Source organism: Spinacia oleracea, chromosome 4 (genome assembly GCF_020520425.1).
Source record: "Spinacia oleracea cultivar Varoflay chromosome 4, BTI_SOV_V1, whole genome shotgun sequence".
Classification (NCBI taxonomy): Eukaryota; Viridiplantae; Streptophyta; class Magnoliopsida; order Caryophyllales; family Amaranthaceae; genus Spinacia; species Spinacia oleracea.
In genome coordinates this window covers 66,805,448-66,828,936 of record NC_079490.1, presented here as the reverse complement: position 1 = coordinate 66,828,936, position 23,489 = coordinate 66,805,448, and the positions used below count along the sequence as shown (strand labels likewise).

The 23,489-nt window shown below is 42.0% G+C and overlaps 1 non-coding gene across 1 annotated transcript; it reads right to left on the bottom strand.

Moving 5' to 3' along the window:
- Window positions 1-7,630: 7,630 nt before the first annotated feature.
- LOC130460256 (small nucleolar RNA R71) lies at window positions 7,631-7,737 on the bottom strand. The gene has a single exon (XR_008920187.1). It is a non-coding gene; the product is annotated as a small nucleolar RNA R71 (small nucleolar RNA).
- Window positions 7,738-23,489: the final 15,752 nt, after the last annotated feature.

Sequence of the window (23,489 nt, the reverse complement as noted above, 5' to 3'; positions counted from 1 at the left end):
GGATCAAGTGCTTGAGCTTGTAGCAGTCCTCGATGTCATGACCCTTCCCTTGATGGTATTTGCAATGAGCTGCCGGATCCCAACTCTTAGATCTTTTGTCGACTAGAGGATCCGGTGTTGGATCGATTGGTGTTATGACTTGTTTTTCGACCAGCCGATCGAATGCCTCACTGTAAGACATCCCGAGGTTTGTGAAGACTCTTTGTGGTCTGCCTTAGTTGCGCTGATTAGAATTGCTTTTGAAGTTGTTTGACTTCGGACCTTGAGAAGCCTCTAGGGCGTTAACCTCATGAACTTTGTGTGTTGTCTCAGGTCTCTTTCCCTTCCACTTGTCAGTTTGTGAAGCTGGGGCTGCGGGTGCTTTAATCAGGTCATCCTCTATGTCGACCCCGATGTCGTAGGTTCTCTTGAAGCTTTCCAGGCCTAGGTACTTCATGTGAGCATTGTACTTTGGAAGAAGACCGGCAATGAAAATCCTGATTAATTCTCTCTCGGAGGGCCGGGTCACCATTTGGGATGCCATTTCTCTCCACCGGTTGAGGTAAGTAGTGAAGCCTTCCTGAGGCCCTTGCCTGAGAACTTCCAGTTCCCTTAGAGTGGTTTGAAGTTGAATGTTGGGTTGATATTTCTCGATGAATGCTCGAGCAACCGGCTCCCATGTATTTGTTTCATGTTCCTTGAGTGAATAGTACCACTTCTGGCAGAGAGGTTCCAGAGACATAGGGAATACCACTGGGTATAGCTCGAGTTCGACCCCCTTGATGGCCATTGTAGCCCTGAAATTCTTGAGATGGTACTTGGGATTGTCACTTGATTTGAAATTTGGAATGTCATTGGCGGAGAATTTTTCTGGCAGATTCGCCCTCCCCTTGAGGTTGTCCTCCATTGAGGTGTCAAAGTAGTTCTCTTGATTGGTAACCTTACTGACAAGACTCTCGATCTTCTTGGTTAAATCATCAGTGGGCGCACCCTGTTCCACGGCACCCAATCGGTTGCTTATGCTCTCCACATTGGCACTGAGGCTGGCGAAAGCCGTTAGGAGTTGAGCGAGTTGATCAGAGGCAGACATTTGAATTGTTTCTTGAACGGGACTGGGAGTTTGATTTGTAGGAGATGAACTGGCTGCTCGTTCGATGCAGGCTATGAGGGAAGCTAGGGCTGATGGATTTCTTTTCAACCTCTCTCCTCTTCGACGAACCCACAGGATCCTTGGACTCCTAGTTAGGACATACCAGACGATTTTAGAACTTGGACTTCCCGACACATGATATGATATGCATGCAATGAATGAGACCTAGACTTGACCCTAAGTGCCACTCCGAAGATTCGGGATTTTGGATTTTGTACTTGTATTCGGGATTTGGAACCCGTTGGAAATATTTGAGAGGAGCCTTCATTCTTTTGTGAAGGTTGACTCTTTTCACTAGAACTTGGAATGTCGAAAAAGAATATTTCGGCCTATTGGAAATTGGACTTATTTGAAGGGAATTTCAACCCGCTCGAGAATTTGGAAATTGGAGTGTACTAGGAAATTGAATTTTGTATTATTTCAAGGGAATTTCAACTCGTCAATATTTTAGGGGGATGTCAACCCATTGGACTTTGAAGGGAATTTCAACCGGATTGAAAAGGGAATTGACTTTGTATTATTTCAAGGGAATTTCAACCCGTCAATATTTTTTGGGAGTTTCAACCCATTGGATCTGGAGTATTTGAAGGGAATTTCAACCCGCGGGAGAATTGGAATTTGTATTATTTCATGGGAGTTTCAACCCGTTGGAAGATTGGACTTGTATTATTTTAGGGGAGTTTCAACCCGTGGATAGAATTTGAACTTGTATTATTTCAGGGGATTTTCAACCCGTTGAATGGAATCTCGAACTTGTATTATTTCTGGGAGTTTCTACCCGTTGAATGGAATCTCGAACTTGTATTATTTCTGGGGAGTTTCAACCCGTTGGAAATGTTTTGAATTTTGTACGGGGGATCAATGGAAAGCAAGATTTCTTTGTAGCTCGAAGATGAATTTGGAATTTGAATTTGGCTTGAAGTTTGAACTTTGAAATGGAAAGGACGCACTTTTGTATGTAGAACATGAGGCTTTGTATTTGGAAAATCCGGCATTATGCCGCCGTGGATTTGAAACATTGAATTTAGGAACTTGAAAGTCCGGCATTATGCCGCCGTGGACTTGGAACCTTGAAGTATAGGACTTGAGGTTTGAAATATAGAATAGAAAATTCGGCATTACGACGGCATGAATTTGGAATTTGACCCTTGAAGCTTGAAATTTTGAAAGGTCGAGTTGGAAAGTTGGCATTATGCCGGTATGGGCTCGGATATTTGAACTTGAGACTTTGAGATTGGAATTGGCAACTTGAGTTTGAGGTTTGAAGTCTTGAATGTTTGAAATAGGAAATCCGGCATGACGCCAGATGAGCGACATTTTTGTCGCTCTTAGCTTAGGATTTTAGTTCATTTTATTAGCATTTTATTATTATTTTCGCTTAGTTTTATCGTTTTTAGTTCGTTAGTTACATTTTTGCATTTATCGTTACATTCTCTCGTCTTGCGTATATTCTAGCCGTTTTCGCTCTAATTATGTCTTTTATGCTCAATTTGATAGCGTGGGGTCATTCGGAGTGTTAACGTGCTAAATAATGTGACTTTTGGCTTAGACGATGATTTAAATGGCTTTACGATTTGCGGAAGTGTCAAACGAATTAAATATGTGATTTTCCGATTCAATAATGTGTTTTCCGATTTTAATAATGTGCTATACGATTTTCTAGCGTGCTAGACGATTTTAGAATATATTTTACGATTTTATTGATATCCTATACGATTTTGTTCTTTGTGCAGCGACGGAGCAAGGCATAAGCATTTGAGCAGCCAGCACACACGTCATAGCATGGCACAACAGCATCACGAAGCAGCCATACGCGCAGCAAAAACGCGAGCAGAATTGGCAGCTACTGGGCTGTGCGATCGAGCTAGTCATTCGTGCGGTCGAGCTGATCCTGTGCGAGCACACAGTGGTTCTCCTGTGTGCGCATGAATTGGCTAAATCAAGGCAGGAACTCCTTGCTGTTTGGTGCGAACGCATGGTGCAGCTGTGCGGTCCCACGACACCTGTGCGGGCGCACACACCCTCTTGTGCGGTCACATAGCTGGGCGCGGGCACTATAAATACGAAATCGCAGCTTCGAGTCAGTTTAACGTAGAATTAGTTTTAGTTTTCATTTTTTTCAGATTTTAGAATTAGAATCCTAGAGAGAGAAATAGTTTAGGGCTTAGATTAGAGATTAGGATTAGGATTCATTGCTTGAAATTCTTCAATTCTTAGTGAATTCAATCATCATTTTCAGATTTCTTTTTCTCTTTGCTTTGAGTTTTGTTCTTCATTTTGTTCTTCAAAGTTTGATGCAATTTCTTCATTTCAAGGTATAATTCTAATTCCTCTTTTGATTTTGTTCTTCAATTCTTTAATTGCTTTGTTAATTTCGTTCTTGCTTAGATTTTATGCTTGAATTCTAGAATTAGTTTGATATTTTGAATTTGCTTGATTTTTCCCCAATTTTTGTGGTTTGAATTTTCTGAATTTTATTGTTTCAATTAGCTTCATTGTTGCAATTAGATTCATGATTAGGATTAATATTAGTTTAATGTTGATGTTAATCATGCTAATTGAGTAGTTTAGTCTAGAGGTTAGTGATGAAGCTTTGGGATTGAATTTGGAGAAGTTTAGGGGAAATTCATGATTGATGTTGTGATTAAATGTGATTTAGTGATAGGATTTCCATGACTAGTTGAGTAGTAGTCGCGAATGCTATTCGATTGGATTAGATTGGAATGTATGATTAGGTTTGGCAAGACATTGTGAGCCTAATTTGTGCAATTGAATGATAGCACCTATTATATGCTAGTTAGTTTAATCTAGGATTAGGCGAAAGCTCTTCCGTGGGTTAGACGCTTAGCGTTCCCTATCCGAGAGGTGGCGGGTTCGTCATTAGTTTTCATTCCCCTATTTGCTATGTCGTTGCATATTCATGAATGTTTGGACCTTGCGCTTCCTTTGATTCGATTTCCATTGCCGATTCCCGAATCCTCTAGAATTCCTTTATTTGTTTGCTTTTTCTAGCTTTAATTAGTTTAACTCAAAAACTCAAATTCCTTCTGAACTAGCTTGTGAACGCATAGATTGAATAGTCAAACATATCCATTCCTATGGGACGATCCCTATACTTGTCGCTATAGTCAATATAGCCGGTAGTTTAGGTGTTTTATAAATTTTGTTTGATTAGGTGATTTTCTATTCAACGACGGAAAATACACCTATCAACGCCGTTGGATTTGAACTTGAAACTTGAAACTCGAAATTTTGAACTAGAAAATCCGGCATTATGGCGCCGTTGGATTTGAGGTTTGACTTGAAAGTTGAAACTCGAAATTTGAATTAGAAAGTCCGGCATTATGGCGCCGTTGGATTTGGATTTGAAAATTGAGGTTCTAGAAAATTCGGATTTGAACTTGAAACTCGAAATTTGGACTAGAAAATCCGGCATTATGACGCCGTTGGATTTGAATTTTGAAAATTGAGGTTTAGATTTGAAAATTTGGATTGAATTTGAAACTCGAAATTTGGACTAGAAAATCCGGCATTATGACGCCGTTGGATTTGAACTTTGACTTGGAAACTTGAGGTTTGTACTTGAAAATCCGGCATTATGACGCCGTTGGATTGAATTTTGAATTTGGAACATGGAATTTGGACTTGAAAATACGGCATTATGACGCCGTTGGATTGAATTTTGGATTTGGAACTTGAAATTTGGACTTGAAAATCCGGCATTATGACGCCGTTGGATTGAATTTTGAATTTGGCATTTGTGCGTGAGCCATGTTTAAGGGTTTTGAATCAAATGGAGTGACACTCCTAAAGACCCTAAATCGGCGATTTAGATGCATGAGGTTTGAATGATGCTCCTAGGGGTTTGGCTTCCTAGTTGGAGGCTAATTCGTTTTGGCAAGCTAGAACTCGAGGTTAGCCATTCACGCGTGCAAAGACGCCCACACAGTGCACAAGTAGCACGTTGTCACACTAGTCATGAATATGAATGCGACATGCAAAGTTCTCAACCTAAGGTCGGTCTAAGTTTTGTATGATGCAAGTGGTCGGCTTTGGGTGTCAAAAGGTACTCGGCTAAGAGACGGATCCGGCGACAAGCTTTCACATCCGCCTAAGGGAAGTGTGTGCCGGCAGACGGCCTCCATACTTGACATCGGGAATGTCAAGTAAATGCCAAGTTTCGGAAGGCGCGGAAATGGTCACACACTTTGGTCGGGAACCGTATGGAGAGTCGCCATTTCGTTGCCCCCGGGGCTAGCCCGAATGTATAACACATACGTTTGGGCAAAGGTAGAAATTCATTTTGCACAATATGGTTTTCGAAAAATGCATGAAATGCCTAGAAATTGAAATTGAAATCGCGCTTGAATTTGTATTTGTAAAGCTCATTTTTCGGCACTTGTTCACGAGGTTTGGGAGCGTCCTTCCAGATTCAAAAATAGACTAACTCCCAACACGAAAAGTTGAGCAAAAGTGGGCGACAAGCCACTGTCAGCCACTGTCCTGGATGCAGACAGTGGCCTTGGGCGCAGGGGCTGCACCTGGCGCCAGTGCTGGCATCCAGTACTTAAGCAGATCAGTGGCTTGTTGCTCGAAATCTGCCCGCATTTTCGAATTGAAATTAGTATGATCCCCAGTGGATTCGCCAGAATTGTAGGGGTTTTTTTGGTGCAAAACTTGTTTCCCGTTCTACAAGAGGGGCGGTTCTTTAGAAAACCATAGAATTTTTGTACCTCGAAGGAGTCGCCACCAAACATTGTTTAAAGTCTCGTTTGGAAAGACCGCAAGTGACTCTATTTTGGATAAGGCCTTGAATCCTCGAAACGGATGGGTGAGATTCGGGCACGGGAACAAAAATGCTGATCGGGCGGAATTTCGACCGATCGGGCCGACTGTCGAGCACTTCGCCCGATCGGGCGACGCCAACCTCCAGCAGATTTTCGCGAGCTTCTTTTCCGTTTTTATGCTTTATTTTAGGCAAACTATATAAATGAGCCTTTATTATTTTTGATGGACATCTTTTATTCTAGTTTCTAATTACTTAGTTTATTTTAGTTCTCTTTATTTCCTCCAAACACTTAGTTTTAATTTTAATCAAAGATTCAAGCTTTATTATTCCATTGTCCTTTAATTCGGTATTATTTCTTGCTCTAATTTAATTCATTGCTTTAATCATGTTTTCCATTATGTTAATTGCTTTGTTATTTATTATCATGAGTGAGTAGTTTAATTTCTAGGATTTAGGGGATCCATAAATGCATGATTGGGATTATATGTGGACTTGATTATTTGATTGATTGATTATAATTTCTATAGCTTATTATTATTATTGCTCGTCAATTCTGTTCGGCCGGACTATTTTGATTTGAGTTTGATTAACCTTAGATTATGCGCCGAGGGGTATAAATCTGATGTTTTTTTGGTCTGTGGCTATTAGATAGGAATTATTTCTAGTACGTAACGAGAGCCCGCTAGTTGTTCTATCCTAAGGAATTCATAAGATTCGAGAGATGCATGTTTTCCGAGTTATGATTTTTAATTGATTGTTATTGTCCGTTGTCCAATCCCGGTCTGCATTTATGGTGAACCGCTGCCCTAGATTCCTTTAATATTGTTATTTTCCGATTTGATTACTTGTTTTAGTTTAATACACAAACCAATCCAATTCTTGTACCAGTAGTCTAGATTAGTAATTTAATAGTAGAAAGAACGCATGTTTCCATGTGGATACAATCCCTGCTTCCCTTGCTATATTTTTAGTTGGTGAGCGTTAGGTTTTTTTTTTATAGGAGTGCGATTTAGCCTGTCAAATTTTGGCGCCGTTGCCGGGGAAACGGTTTTATTTTCTGTTATTAATTGTTTTTCTAGATTATTGTTTGTTACTTCTCAAGGGACTCCCGTTCCTTGAGATCGGATCTCACGACTGTTTTCTAGTTTTTGCTTGTTTATGCCCAGGACTGTCCATACCAGCGATCTGACTTCGTTCGATCCTGAACCTGAACGGACCTTTCGTAGACGGCGTAGATTTGTTGAACAGTTGAGAGACTATTCTGACTCTGAATCCGACTATCTGATTAGCAATCTATTCTATACAGATTCAGAGATGGGTGACCAAGGACCACCACCCCCACTTGTGCCAAGGCTTACAGACTATTCTAAACCAAGTTTGTATATGCTTCCCAAGGCAATCATGCCTTCTATTGCGGTCGAGAATTTCAAGATCGAACCCCAGCTGATAAACATGATCGAGAGGCACCAATTCGGTGGGGAAAAGGGTGAAGATCCTAATCTCCATATTCAGTCTTTCATTCAGTATTGTCCCACCATTAAGCAGAAGAATTTAACACCGGAGCATACTACGGAGATACTCTTTCCATTTTCATTGAGTGGGAAGGCAAAACTATGGATTAATAGTCTCAACCGCGCTGTATGAAAATCACCGATTGGAATTCTCTGGCCCTTGCATTCTATGTTAAATATTTCCCACCTTAGAAGACAGCTCGTCTAAGGGGTCAAATATTAGGTATCTCTCAACAAGCAGATGAGAGTTTGTTCGAGGTATGGGAGAGATTCAAGGACCTGCAAAGAGAGTGCCCGCACCATGGTTTGGATGACTGGTTCCTGGTTCAGCAGTTATATAATGGTCTGGGTAATGAGTCTAGGTGTCTTTTGGATTCAGCTGCCAGTGGGAGATTTACGCAACTGGAGGTGCCTAAAGCATTAGAGCTGATTGAGGAGATGGCCATCCATAGTGCCCAATATGGGAATCCTAGAGGTTTTGCCGACCGGGGTGTTAAGCATGAGATGAATTCTATTGAACAACTTACTGCTCAGCTAACTGCCCTACATCACAAGCTAGATAATATACAGATCGCATCTTCCCAATCCACCCAACATCCTAGTGTCGCTGCAATGAGTGCCCAATCTTCCAATGTCTGTAATAGTTGTGGGGTGCAAGGCCATTATGCACAGGAATGTCGGAGCTCTATCGAACAATGCAATGCATTCCAGTCCTACAAGCTGAACAATCCGTACTCCAACTCTTACAATGAGGGGTATAAAAACAACCCCCTACTATCATATAGGAGTACTAATGTCCAGAACCCCCATCAGATTCAACACCCTCCACCACCACAACAACAGTACCAACCACCACCACAACAGTCATACCAACCGTGGAGTAACTACAACCCGCAACCTAGTGGACCACCTGGTTTTCCTCCACAACCTCAACCCACACAGCCTGATCTCATGCTTGTAGAGGTGAGGAATATTATGTTGGAATTGCAGAGGTCTCTGGGCGAAAAGGATGCCAAAATCGATGCCCTCACTGCTCATAACAAGATCATCGATAAACAGTTGGCACAAATGGCTACTACTCTTGCAGAGAGACCCAAAGGTCAACTCCCTTCACAGCCTGTGACCAGAGAGTCTGTAAATGCTGTCACTTTGCGGAGTGGATATGCGTATGATGGGCCGCCTATGACTATCGAAGAAGAGGTTGAAGTGTTTGTCAGTGGTGCTGTGCCAAGAGAAAGTGATAAGGTGGTCAAGGAGAAGGAAGCTAACACAAGGGTTGAGAAGAAAGTTGAGATACAAGTTCCACCTATCAAACTTCCATTCCCTCATCGTCAGCTAAAGAACAAGCTAGACAAGCAGTTTGGTAAGTTCTTAGAAGTGGTAAAGAATCTGCAGGTAACGGTCCCTTTCACTGAATTAATTACTCAAGTACCTGCATATGCTAAATACATGAAAGATATCTTGACTAGGAAGAGAGCATTTAGTGAGGTGGAGACTGTTGCATTTACTGAAGAGTGCAGTGCCTTACTACAAAATAAGTCTCCACCCAAGTTGAAGGACCCCGGAAGTTTCTCTATCCCGTGTAATATTGGCAACCTTTTTATTGACAAATCCTTATGTGATTTAGGTGCCAGTGTTAGTGTCATGCCCCTGTCTGTATGTACTAAGTTGAACATGGGTGATTTAAAAGTTACCAACATAACTCTGCAAATGGCTGATAGATCTGTAAAATACCCCTTAGGTGTCCTAGAAGATGTGCCTGTTAGAGTAGGTAAATTTTTTATTCCTGTTGATTTTGTTGTGTTGGACATGGAAGAGGACAGGCAGATTCCTATTATTTTAGGTCGACCTTTCCTACACACTGCGGGGGCAATCATAGATGTCAAGAATGGCAAGCTGACTTTAAATGTGGGGGATGACAAAGTTACTTTCAATTTAACCCATGTTGCTAAGAGTCCTATGGTAGAGGAGTCGTGTTGTGGAGTCAATATTTCTAATGATTATTTCAATAATGAATTGACTCATACTAACTCTAACAACTCCTCGGAGAAAGCACGTGTTTCAAATGGTTTTACAGGTGGAGGTGATCGGAATACCAACTCTTTGGCATGGGTTCGGAAGGAGGTACGATTTGATAATGGTGCGACCCAAAAGGCCGAAAGTTCTGTAAACGGTGGGCACCGTATTCATGATCGGGGTCGTGGTCTATCACTTCCCGTGCCACATAGCTCATCCAAGGCAATTGATTCGACACCATATGGCATCATCTTTGGTGCCCCCATTCGATGAGCTTCCGTGGCTCTCATCCCCTTCTTTTCGTTGTCTGCGCATAAACTGAGATTGTGTAATGGGGACATTGCATCAATCTAATAGGGGATGAGTATTTCACTATCCATTTATTGCTTTTCGTAGTGTATTTTTCGCTTTCGTTCGTGTGTTTTAGTATAGTTCTTGAACAAGTGTGCGTGTTTCATTGTAGTTTTTGGTGTTAGAGAGGTGAGAAGAGGGTATTTTATGGTTTGGATGTTTAATGCTGTGCAGGTCTAAGGCTCCAAGTTCGCAAAAGTGGAATTAATGCTGAAACGGAGCAGTCTGCATTTCGCCCGACCCGGATCGGGCGAGGTGCGCCCGATCGGGCATGTGTCGATTTTAGAGATAAGGTTGAAAATCGCCCGACAGGGCGAAGGAAGCCCGATCGACTCCAATGGCGAGTAAATCGCCCAATCGGGCGACACTCCGCCTGATCGGGAGACACTCCGCCCGATCGGGCGGTTGGTGATGACGTCAGTTCGAGGTTTTGAGATGTGTTCTGGGTTGAAGAGTGAAAAAAAAAGGTCATTGCATTTCGCCCGATCCGGATCGGGCGAGGAGCGCCCGATTGGGCGCGCACAGAGAGAAGAAAAAGGTTAAAAAATCGCCCGATCGGGCAAGCTGCTGCCCGTTCGGGCGAAGCGCGAATCAGCTATATTTCTTCACGGGTTTGCTCATTTTCCTCATTCTTTTCTTCATCTTCAACCTCCTTTTCTCTCTCTTCCTCCATTAAACCCCAACTCTCACAAACTTCAATCCTTCATATCTCCCTCAAATCTCCACCAAATTCAACAAACTTTACATCAAAATCTTCCTCTCATCATCCTCTACAACCTACTCCCAACTAATTTCAATTTCTTCCACTCTCCATCAAACCCCCAAATTCAACCAAAAACTCAAAAAAACCACCAAAAATTCAGATTTTAACCATGACTAGCCGACCAAGGAGGAGTTTCACCATGCAACCAAGAAACCAACATGAGGCTTCTACAAGGCAAGCTCGGGAGCCGACACCACCACCTCCTCCGCCCCAATTCGAAGCCGATGCGGACTTCCCAGATGTCATTTTTGCTACGGAGCGGGAACGGGACCGTTTCATCCACCTCAAGAAGAGGGCCCCACTCGTTTTATATGTCAAAAATCTCTTCATGATATGGGTATTGAGCATGATGTAAAGCGAGTCTTTTATGGTATCGGTATGAAGGATATGTATAGTATGTTGCGTCTCACCTTTAGGTGTTTAACTTTGGAATTTCTGAGTTCGTTGGTTTTGCGTAGAGATGGTTATAGAACTGTGTCGGCGGTTCATTTTCGCTTGATGAACCGTAATGTTAGCCTGAGTATAGCTGATTTTGGTGGGATTTTTGGTTTGTCCACCACCCATAGTAGGAAACCTGGTAGTGCTCATAATAACTGTACCATGTGGGGAAAGCTGACTGGTAATGATAATCCCGGTAGTATGCAGCACTTCCGTGCTTCCAAGATACAACACCCTGTCCCTATTGTTTTCTACAGGTTCCTGGGGTTCACAATTTTTGGTAGAGAGGAGACCCAAAATGTTAGGAGTACTGAGCTGGAGATTTTGGGTGGCTATGTTTTAGAAGGGGAAGAGAGGTATAAAATGAACCTAGCACATCATATGGCCTCCCAACTCTATTCTATAGCCACCAGCACGCACACCCCTCGCATTACTGTTGGTGGGTTGATCACTCACATTGCCATGGCCACAGTTAACTTTGTTGAGGCTAACCAAACCCCGGTTTTGGGTAGCAACTTACTTGATTTGGCCTATTTTGCTGGACTTCGCCGCCTACAGGGTGAGCATGGGTTGTTTAGGCCGGGTGCCATATTTTGGATGTTCGAGGGGAACAGGCTTTTCACCTTGCCTGACCCTCAGGGCCGAACCCGTTTCAGACCCGGTCAGGCTCACTATTTATATGTTGGATTTGAGGGTGAGCAGCAGCCTGACCCGCAGTCCCACCCTGACCCACAACCAAAGCCCCACCAGTTCGAGCCCGAGCCTCGCACCTACTTTAGGAGGGGGCGCCGAGGGGATGAGGGGAGGCCACAGGGTGGGCCTGCACCAGAGGAGGAGCAGGGGTCCATTCATGAGAGGTTGGGCTGACTTGAGCTTGGTTTCCATGAGTTCGGGGCTGATCACCAGAGGACTATGTTCCCTTCCTATGATCAGTATGCCAGGTAGGGCTACATTGCTCCGGACGCTCAACACCCTTCTTGGTTTACCTATCCCGCGGAGGGATATGGAGCTCCCGGTTCCATGGGCATTTTCACACCTACCCACTACGGTGGGTATGGAGCGGGCACTAGCGGTTATGGTGGTCGAGGTGGTGATGATGGTGATGATGGTGATGGCGGTCAAGGCCATCAGTGATGCTGAGGAGGATTGAGATGGTCCGATACCCCTTGAGCCAATGAGGACATTGTCTGATTTAGCTTGGGGGGGTGTTTCACTCACTTGTACATATTAGGTATGTTTTCCTTTTATTTTTGCATTTACTTATTTTTGTGTGTTTATTTTGATGTGTTTACTATTTTCTAGAGTAGTTTATTGCTTTGAAAAAAAAAAAAATACGTTCCGATGAATACAATATCATGCTTCCCCGTGCCCCTTGAGCGAAAATTGTTTTGATTCTTGGTATTTGATGATGAGCAATGTAGATGTGTTAGCCATGATTTGATATTCGTTTGCTTTGATGCCTTAACATGAGTCAACTCCGACTAACTATTTGTGGACTTGGTGCTTGACTAGTTGACTTGGTTAGGATGTGTGATAGCTTCCTGGTGTGTCATTGATTTTGAGTATTGATTTGCAACTGTTAGTAGTGTTTTATGACTCATATACATGCACATTGTGGAGGACGAAGGCATTTTTCTGTTTAGATAGCCTTCAGATGAATCTAGATACATTTGTTCCCTCCTTTTCTACCCATGTTGTTGCTTGTGCCCTTTATGTGGTGACTAGCCACATTACAAGCCTGTAAAAACCCCATTGGTTACTAGTCCCAAGCCTAGCTTGGGGGAGCTAATAGTAGTGAGGTGAGGGAGTTGTAGTGTTCTACATTATGAGCACAAAGTGAGTATTGATAAAAGGAGTTTGTCTTATCATGTTTGTTGTTGAAAATGAGTTGAAAATGAAAAGAGATGAAAGAACAAAACAAATGTGAAGGTTTCTAAAAAGAAAGAAAAAAAGAGAGATTGAAAAAGAAAAGAAAGATAAAAATCTATTACTCTCGTAAAAATTTCAAAGTATTGTTTCAATCAAGTTTTGCAAATTCATATCCTTATGAGTGATTGGTTACAATCGTGAAAAAAGGCAAGAAAGTACGGTGATGGCTATTTGTTGTTTTGTCATGTGTTGAGTGTGAGAGTTATGGTCATTATATTGGTTGATCATGGTTGTTCTTAGGATTTATGCTCCCCAAAGCCAAGGCTTTAAAGCTCACATTATACCCAAATTTACCGCACCCTTACCTAAGCCTAACATTACAAGCTTTGAAGACCTTCCGACCTTTGTGCATAGAGTCGTACTTATGTGAAAATAGTTGTTTATCAATGCAAGTTATGACATGACGCATTTCGAGTCGACTACTAGGTTGAGTGTATGTTTTTCTAGACACACGAGTGTTGTGAGTTTGGGAGGGCATTGTTCACTTATATGTGGGAGGAGAGCGAACGGGTACATCTTTTATCCGCCACATAAATGAGTGACGAGTGTGTGAGCACTAGTCTTGAATTCCATTGTGCATTTGTGGTTCGCTTTGCGTGACGATTGTTAGGGTGGATTAGTGGTTGAATGGATTTGATTGGTTGACATTGATGCATGCTCGTTGGATTTTGCCTTGAATTATGTTTTTCATTTTGAAATATGTTAGTGGTGAAGTTGGTCTTGTATTCATCGATGATTTCCTTGCTTAGGGACAAGCAAGGATCTATCTTGGGGGAGTTTGATATGTGTGTTTTATATAGTGTTTTACCCCCGTCCCTTAGTACTTTTATGCGTCAAATGAGCTCTTAGGAGCCATTTTTAGTACTAATATACGTTATTGAGTGTGCCTTGAGCTTCAGGTTTGATTATGAAGAAATTGGTCTTTTTAGATCCGTTTCATGGTGATTTAGGCCACTACACGAGCCCGAGGAAGTTCGGGACCTTTATCGTCGACTTTCGGGAGCCTTAGATGCTTATGGTTGAGCCCTGAGAGTTAGACTCGGTAATATGGGCGAAGGATATTGAAGATTGCAAATCGCCCTGTGAGCTGAGGGCGAAATGCGACCATCGGGCGAAAGGAAGAAAGAATTGAAGTCTTCAACGCGCGCCCGATCGGGCGCACTTCGCCCGGTCCGGATCAGGCGGCCATCTGGAGCTGTTTTGAGCCTATTCCAAACAGCCCGATCGGGCGGAATTTCGCCCGATCGGGCCGACTGCCGAGCACTTGGCCCGATCGGGCGACACCAACCTCCAGCAGATTTTCGCGAGCTTCTTTTCCGTTTTTATGCTTTATTTTAGGCAAACTATATAAACTAGCCTTTATTATTTTTGATGGACATCTTTTATTCTAGTTTCTAATAACTTAGTTTATTTTAGTTCTCTTTATTTCCTCCAAACACTTAGTTTTAATTTTAATCAAAGATTCAAGCTTTATTATTCCATTGTCCTTTAATTCGGTATTATTTCTTGCTCTAATTTAATTCATTGCTTTAATCATGTTTTCCATTATGTTAATTGCGTTGTTATTTATTATCATGAGTGAGTAGTTTAATTTCTAGGGTTTAGGGGATCCATAAATGCATGCTTGGGATTATATGTGGACTTGATTATTTGATTGATTGATTATAATTTCTATAGCTTATTATTATTGCTCGTCAACTCTGTTCGGCCGGACTATTTTGATTTGAGTTTGATTAACCTTAGATTATGCGCCGAGAGGTATAAATCTGATGTTTTTGATCTGTGGCTATTAGATAGGAATTATTTCTAGTACGTAGCGAGAGCCCGCTAGTTGTTCTATCCTAAGGAATTCATAAGATTCGAGAGATGCATGTTTTCCTAGTTATGATTGTTAATTGATTGTTATTGTCCGTTGTCCAATCCCGGTCTGCATTTATGGTGAACCGCTGCCCTAGATTCCTTTTATATTGTTATTTTGCGATTTGATTACTTGTTTTAGTTTAATACACAAACCAATCCAATTCTTGTACCAGTAGTCTAGATTAGTAATTTAATAGTAGAAAGAACGCCTGTTTCCCTGTGGATACGATCCCTGCTTCCCTTGCTATATTTTTAGTTGGTGAACGCTAGGTTTATTTTTGATAGGAGTGCGATTTAGCCTGTCACTTATTCCGCGAGCTTTAGAAATATTAAAGTACGTTCGCACAACATTTTTTCGAAAATATACCCTAGATTAGACTATGTGGGTTTGAATTTAGAGCAAATAGAATCTCTAATTGTATGGTGGTCACTTTACTTTAAAGATTGATATAAGGAACCTAAGGCCGGTTTGTCCAACAAATTATCTTTGTTAAGCGTGATGTAACCTTTGTACTTTGTTGTATTTAGCATGTGCGGTGATTAAAGCGATAAAGAAAATAAAGCAACATCACAATACTAAATAAAGTGCGGAATTAGTAAATACAAGACCCCCTAGAAAAGGACAAGGGAGTAGGTCCACATTGCCTAGAAATGGATTAGGCAAGTAAAGATGCGGAATTGAAAGTGCGGAATTGAAATTGCGGTATTGAAATTGCGGTATTGAAAGGTGCGATATTGAAATTGCAATATTGAAAGGTGCATAATTGAAATTTGTACTTGGGCACATGAGATTCGAACGCCAAGAGGCTCCATAAAAATAAGTGCGCCCGACACGAATTCAAAGCCAAAAAATCTGAACTTGGGAGAGGTTGCTCAACCCAAATATCCTAGATTTTGCATGTTAAACTTGAACTTGGAAGCTTGAATATTGAAGTTTTGAACTTGAAATAACTTGAAATTTGAACTTGAAAGGATCCTAGTTTAGGGAAATAACCGTGAACAACCCTAAACATGGTGGGATCTTTAAAATTGAAAACTTGAACTTGTAAATTGAAAAATGGAGTTTTGAATCTCAAAAGACTAAACCTTTAAATGTTAAAAGGTGTCATCTTTGATTACCCCATGTTTGAAGGTGATTCTAGTCCAAGAGGTGATTGTAAACAACTTGGACATCCTTGAATCTTGAAAATTTGTATTTTGTATTTTGAAAAAGTTTGTATATTTGGAAAACATGTATGATTGTTACAAGTGGTGTTTTTTAGGTTTAGAAATCAAAGCAACATAGTTGATTAGAATGGGGTTCGGATTTACCTAGTTAGGTTTAGGCAAGAGCTCCCAATTGCTTTTGAATTTAGGAATTTTGTATGTGTTTTGAGGAGTTTTTAAGTTGTATTTTGAGGCGTAATGTCAAAATTACGACGTTGTATTGTTGTTCTCCTCCTCATTATGCTGAAAATGAGGGGTATTTATAGGGGGAATGGGTGCAAGGCGCCAGCACACGCCAGCGCAGGGCGCTGGACCAGCGCAGTGCGCTGCTGACGTGTGGCTTGAATGCCGCCAAAGCAAGGACGGGGAATCCGTCCTTGTTTCGTCTTGTAGTGTTGTACCTCTTGTACGAATAGTACTAGGTTTGGCGTTTTGTATTTTCTTAGAGGTTAAGGCATCATTTAGCGTCTAAAAACAAGTCTTTCTCGGGTTTTGAATTCCGGTTGTACGGGACGGGGCCCGGCATGCTCGGTTTTGTGTGTCGGCGCCCGAATTTGACTTGCCTTATATGATTTTGAGTGGAAAAGGCCTAGTAAAACCAATGGGATGGTCTACTAGATGAGATTGTACTTGGATTTTGAAATTGGATTTGGAAAGTTGTATTTTGTACCGAGAACCGAAAGGGGAACGATCTCGGGGGTTGGATTATGGATCTTGAATTTTGGAAGTATTCTTAGCAATTGGGATTTTCGCCTGGAGTTATTCCAATCACCTAATAAGGATAATGGTATCGTCATCATCTCAAAGGGGAGACACAAATTAGGTGTCTACACTAGGCAAGAAGCGGATACTTCGTCCGACGTCATAGCCGGTAGTTTTTCTATTAACTCCATTTTAGTTAAAGTACTATTTGATTCTGGTGCAACTTATTCGTTTGTATCAATGGGTATTTTGGAGAAACTAGGCTTGAAAGAACCTGAAGCAATTGAGGTACCCATAGTTATACCAACTGGTAGGATAGTAAAGTGTACAAAGATCCATAAAAATGTACCTTTCACCATAGACAAAACCATATTCTTATCTAGCCTAATTGAGTTTGAATTGGGATAACTAGACATGATTTTAGGTATGGATTGGTTGGCAATGTTCAAACCTAATATTTATTGTGAGAAGAAGAAGATTCATTTGAGGTCTAGCTTAGGAAAAGTCGTGTCCCATCGTCGTTTTGGAAAGCCTAGAAATGTAGGAATCATCACGGCAATGGAACTCGCGAAGCTAGTCATTAAAGGAAAGCCCGTTTTATTTTGCAATGTGAGAAATCTCAAGCATATTACTAAGGATCAACCTGAGGACATTGAGGTAGTGAATGAACTTATGGACGTTTTTGCGGAAGAGACACCGGGAATGCCGCCCAATCGACCTATTGACTTTACCGTAGACTTAGTACTTGGAACCGCACCTATTTCAAAAGATCAATACCGGATGGCTCCAGCAGAATTGAGTGAGTTGAAAGGTCAGTTGGAAGACTTGTTAGAGAAAGGTTATATCAGACTAAGTGCATCCCCTTGGGGAGCGCCAGTCTTGTTTGTGAAGAAGAAGGACGGAAGCATGAGACTCTGTATAGACTACAGGGAGTTCAATAAAGTCACAATCAAGAATAAGTATCCTTTTCATAGGATATATATGATCTGTTTAACCAGTTGAAAGGAGCAGGAATCTTTTCCATAATTGATTTGAGATCAGGTTATCATTAGTTGAGAATCCCGGATCATGATATACCAAAGACTGTATTTAGCTCTAGATACGGTCATTATGAGTTCACTGTTATGCCTTTTGGGTTAACCAATGCACCTAGTATTTTTATGGACTTAATGAACTAAGTATTCCATGAATTTTTGGACAAGTTTATAGTGGTTTTCATAGATGATATCCTTGTGTATTCAAAGAGTGAAGAATATCATGTTGAATACTTAAGGTCTGTGTTGAGTACATTGAGAGACAACCAGTTGTACGCCAAATTCTCGAAGTGTGAATTCTCGCTGGAGAAGGTTGCATTTTTGGGACACTTTGTGTCTAAGGAAGGATTTGCAGTGGACCCTACAAAGATCAAAGAAGTTAGTGAATGGCCTACACCTAAGAGTGTCACCGATATTCGAAGTTTTCTTGGTTTAGCTGGATATTATAGCCATTTCGTGCAAGACTTTTCTAGAATAGCCAAAACAATGACTACCTTGATGAAGAAGGAAGCTAAGTTTGAGTGGAATGATAAGTGTGAGGAAGAATTCCAAGCTTTGAAGACGTGATTGACAACCGCGCTAGTGCTTACTCTACCAGATGGAGGTGATACTATGTGTATAGCTAGTAATGCATCGAAGAATGGTTTAGGATGTGTATTGATGCATAATGGGAAGGTTATTGCGTATGCGTCAAGGCAATTGAAACCGTATGAAGCCAATTACTCTACCCATGACTTAGAATTAGCTGTTATAGTGTTTGCATTGAAGATATGGCGACACTATCTGTATGATGTTAAATGTAAGATATTCATGGATCACAAGAGCTTGAATTACATTTTCACACAGAAGGACTTGAATATGCACCAAAGAAGGTGGGTGGAATTGATAAAAGATTATGATTTTTTCATCCAAATCACAAAGGAAAAGAAAATGTAGTTGCAGATGCAGATGCCTTGAGTAGGAAATCAAGCCATAGAGTGAAAGCGTTAGTAGTTGCTAACGAGCTGTGCAAGGATATGCAATGATTGAATCTAGAAATCGTGAGTGGTGAATGTTTGGAAGGGATGATGAATGCGTTGACCATCCAACCGTAAGTTTTTGATGAGATCAAAGAGAATCAGGATAGAGATGTTAAGTTAGAGCGAATCAAGGAGAAGATTTCGCAAGGAAAAGAAACGGATTTCAAGATCCATGAGGATGAAAGTTTGAGGTAGAAAGGAAGGTGGTGTGTGCCTCAAAAGTGTGGAGAATTGAAGGAAAAGCTAATGAAATAAGGTCATAATTGTAGACACCTACTTTTGTCCCCATTCCCGAAAGGGAAGGTTCGATGATGAGAACATAAATCTCCACTTGACAACGCATCTCCTATAAAATAACGAATCTCAATTCCCCTTTTCATTTCACCCGAAACCTGCTATTTATGGAAACCTGCTAAAAATAGTAACTGCAGTAATGGGTAGTTGTTAAAAGTGGCAAGTCATAAAAGATAGAAACCTGTTAGAATTAGGTGTTGCACTCCAACATAAATCCTAAATGAGATAGAAATTGCGAGAGAATCCTATTCCTAATACGATTCGAAAATAAGAGTTACGTATTAATTAAAATCCTAACGAGCCTAGAGTTCGTAACGGGCCCAGATGCATTAAAATTAATACGCACTAAAAGACTCGATTAAAGTCCCATACACTCCGGATTCTAAGAATCCTAATCTGACAAAGAAACGGCCCAGACCCTATTTTCAACGCCTGGCTCTCGGCGCCGGAATCTTCGAAATTACCTGGGACGTATTCTTTCCTAATTCCTCGTGGATTAGAGTTCTACAATTCTATCTTTCCAAAAACTCTTTTCTATAAATAGGGCCCTAAGTTCGACGTGAAAACAACAACACACAATTATTATTCTGCGTATTGACTCTAAACCCCTAAGCCTAAGCCTCACGCTGCAAAACTGATCACGCGTTCTGTCGCAATCGATCCAAACATCGAACAGAACTTATCCTATCCTATAATTTGAGATTCGTTAAATAAAAGGAGAAATAGCAAAGTCAAAGTGGTTAGTTTTCTAAGAACCGTGACGCACCTCTCAAGGGTGCGTCGTAATGTGTCCCTTTTCCATGGTTTAATTGCTTTCCTCGCCATTTTATGAACTGTTAAACTAATTAAATATGATTGTTCTATCACGCCTAATAAAGATAATATGTTGGGAAATTGGATTATCATGCTAGGTCCCTTAAAACAATCTAAATCAGATAATCGCGTTCGATCTAGTATTATAAGTTGCATATTGTTAAAATCGACTCAGATTAGTTTAATAGTTAATGCATGTCCCTTCAGTTATTTATGCTGAGCTAGTAAGGATATCCTGCCTCTGGAGTTATCGAAGAGCGAGTACTCCTCTCGGTAGTTACAGTCCCCCGAACCCTCAATCTCTACCTTGCGGGTGTATGTTGAGAGATCCCCACACCAGGGATCACAAGGGAACCTACGGCCGTCGTGGTCAAACATAATGGCACTCCCTTTATGTCACGATAACCGGGTTTTGTCAGTTTTTCTCATTGTCGTTAAAAACTGAATGACGACTCCTATATTACTAGTCAATTTGGTGTAAACTCACGGGAAATCCAATTACACTTGATTTGACAAAAAGAAACGTCACACGCACGAGGGACGAGGTCACGCATTAGCCTCGCGCTTTTTCAACCCCCTCACAGTGGCGACTCCGCTGGGGATAGTGAAGGAAATACTCGTGCTTGTAGGTAATCAAAATAGCCGAAGGGTGAAACGATCCTACCCCGCGTTTATTTCCCCATCAAGTTGGGACAACCTGAAAATCAGCATATTAATGTGAACGGACAGAACCGCATAACGAATCTTGGCTCCCGTGGATGTTTCATCTCGGGAGTTGGGACTAAGGATACCCATCGCCAACCGGGGGGTTCATACGCTTCGAATGTTGTCCACTCGGCACTTTCGCTAGTAGTACACCCGTCCCAAACCCAATCGCTCGCCCATTAGGTCTCTCTCATTGGTGCATGCCCCCTTGGCTTACATCGTGATTGGCCTCTTGGGCGAAATTCGTCTGTTGAAGGCACTACCTCGACCGGGGCATGTGTTGGATCTGCGATAGAAGCGGTACCAAGCCAGGCGCAAAAACTACCCATAGAAGCCTATCATAAACTACATGACATATTATTATTGCCTCATGATGTAATGTTAGTTATGTGTAGCGAAATATGTGATTGTGTGTGACAAACAATGTTAGAAAACCAACGACCTTAAAAAAAAAATTGCCCAAACATTCATAAACCAATTGGACAAAGAGTTATACCGAAATACGTGTTCCGCAAACCCGAACGATCGCCACAAAAATAAGCGACGCTCGGGATGGCCTGTAACGAATCCCACAAACGCTGCACAACGCGTAAAGGACGTTATAAGGCAAGCACGCAAAATTAAAGTCGCAAAAACAAAAGTAGACGTAAACAGAAAACGAGAACCAGCCAAGGACGCATTTTCAACGCCCCTGGCTGGGCGCCATAATTTCTCACGCCCTACGCTGGGCGCTGAAGTTGCTGCCTGGCCTTTTGGTCAGGCGCAGCAGCCTCGGTGCCCGCGCAAAAAATATGTAGCAAAAAAAACCATTCGTTAAAAAAAATTTGCTGCAAGGGCGTATGAAAAGCACTCGGTTCTTGAAGCGACTAAAAAAAAGAAATTTATAAATAACTCTTCGAGTCGTTGTTAGGCCTCCTACGACGAAAATGCTCGGCACCAAAACCGAACATGCCAATAACTATGAATGTCACGATGGGCAAGTGTTTCGAAAATCCAAAGAATGACCAAAAGAAAGAACCAAAAGTGTACCAACAAAAGAAAGAGCAAAGAAACCAATAGAGAGAGTCAAAGTCTGGACTAAGTAATGCTTGAAACTTTGGGGCCTAAACTTTAGCTTATCTTATGCATAGGGTTGGTCCTGCCACTTGGTGCCGATCGGGAAATCAAAGGTTAGTGCGTCTCGAAGATACATCGCCAACACCAGGTTTAGTGACTCCAAGCTCCGTCCGTCATCCCTCATTTCATGGATCTCCGCTTCCCTAACCTCGATTCGCACCCTCAAACATGTCCATCGAAGAATTGTGAGACCAGATGGCCCAAATGACCCAACTCATGGGCCAACTGAAAATGGAAAACGAAGCCTTAGCGGCTGCACAAGCCAAAAATGACCTCGATAACGAGAAGAGGATTGAAAAAATGGTCCTACAGCAAACCATGGGGAGCAAGTACTTCTCCCTTGATCCTGAACCTTTTCCTGGCAAACTACCAGAAAAGTTTAGTTCATCTGACTTACCAAAGTTTAAAGCCACGGACAATCCCCGTGATCATCTATTGAGCTTTGTGAATGCTATGAACTTGAAAGCCGTGGATAGGTCCATGTATTTACCTGCCTTTCGTTTGTCCTTGGAACCTGTGCCGCTCAAATGGTACTACCACCAGGACCCTAAGCTCTTCCCCACTTGGGAAGACTTTGTCAATGTCTTCATCAAGCAATACTCGTCGAACATGGATTTTCAAGTCACCATGCGCGAGCTGGAAGTTCTCTTCCAAAAGAAAAATGAAGGTTTCACAACCTACTTTAATAGATGGAGGGACCAGGCGGCCCAACTAATCAATAGGCCTCCCGAAACAGAATTGGTCCAAAAGTTCATTGACAACCTGGACCCGGCTTACAGACAACACCTTAGGTACCTGGGACTTGACACTTTCAAAAGAGTTTACGATGTGGGAATAAAGATCGAGGATGACCTCGCAAAAACGATACAAAGTAAACCCGCATACAAAAGCAACGCCTACAATAGGGGCAACACATCCCAAGCCCAAGAAGTCCATGCCGTAGAGGAGACTCCCGCCCGAAGTAACCCTGGAAGATGGGTCCGAGACCGAAAGTTTGCCCCACTCGGGTCGACTTTGGTACAAGCCTTTGAAAGACTAACCAATCAAGGAAAGTTGAGACCTATAGGCCCCACCCGTGACCCTCCTGTCAAGGGCAAATATTGGGTCGAAGGTACTTACTGCAAATTCCATCAAGGAAATGGGCATGACACTGAAAACAGCTGGAATATAAAACATACGATCCAGGACATGATAGAGGGTGAAGTGATACCGCTCCCTAACGTTGGGAAACCCAACAACAACAAAAGCCCACTTGGCTCTTGTCACCTCTCTCTCGACCAACCAGAAAATGAGAACTTCGACCCTACGGTGTATATTACACCTCAAGGTGCACCACTCGCTGTGGTCCCTATGGGTCGAATCGAGAGAGAAGTGTGCGGTGTGTGGGATGATGATGCTGAAGATATCTACCTGTCTCAAGTCTCGGGCCAGGACCTCTTTACTGAAACTTGGCCCGGGTATGCTCTCATTGACACCACCCCTCAGGAACCCGAAGTTGACAATCTCACCCGATCCGGAAGGATATATCAATCGGATATTCGTCCACCTCCTATGGACGATATCCCAGTCAGACAAACTCCTGAGAATGGACGGAACACCACCGTCGCGGAAGTCATTGAAAATCCTCTCTTGAAGCAGCTAAAAAGAATCAAGGCCGAGATTACCATCTGGGACCTCATGTGTACTTCAAAGGAACATCGCGAAAAGCTTATCCGCTCACTTGACCTCATCTCGGTACCTACAGATATCACACCTGACTCATTGGTTAGCCACATCACGAGAGATGCTGGAGAAAAGGCCATAGTTTTCACTGA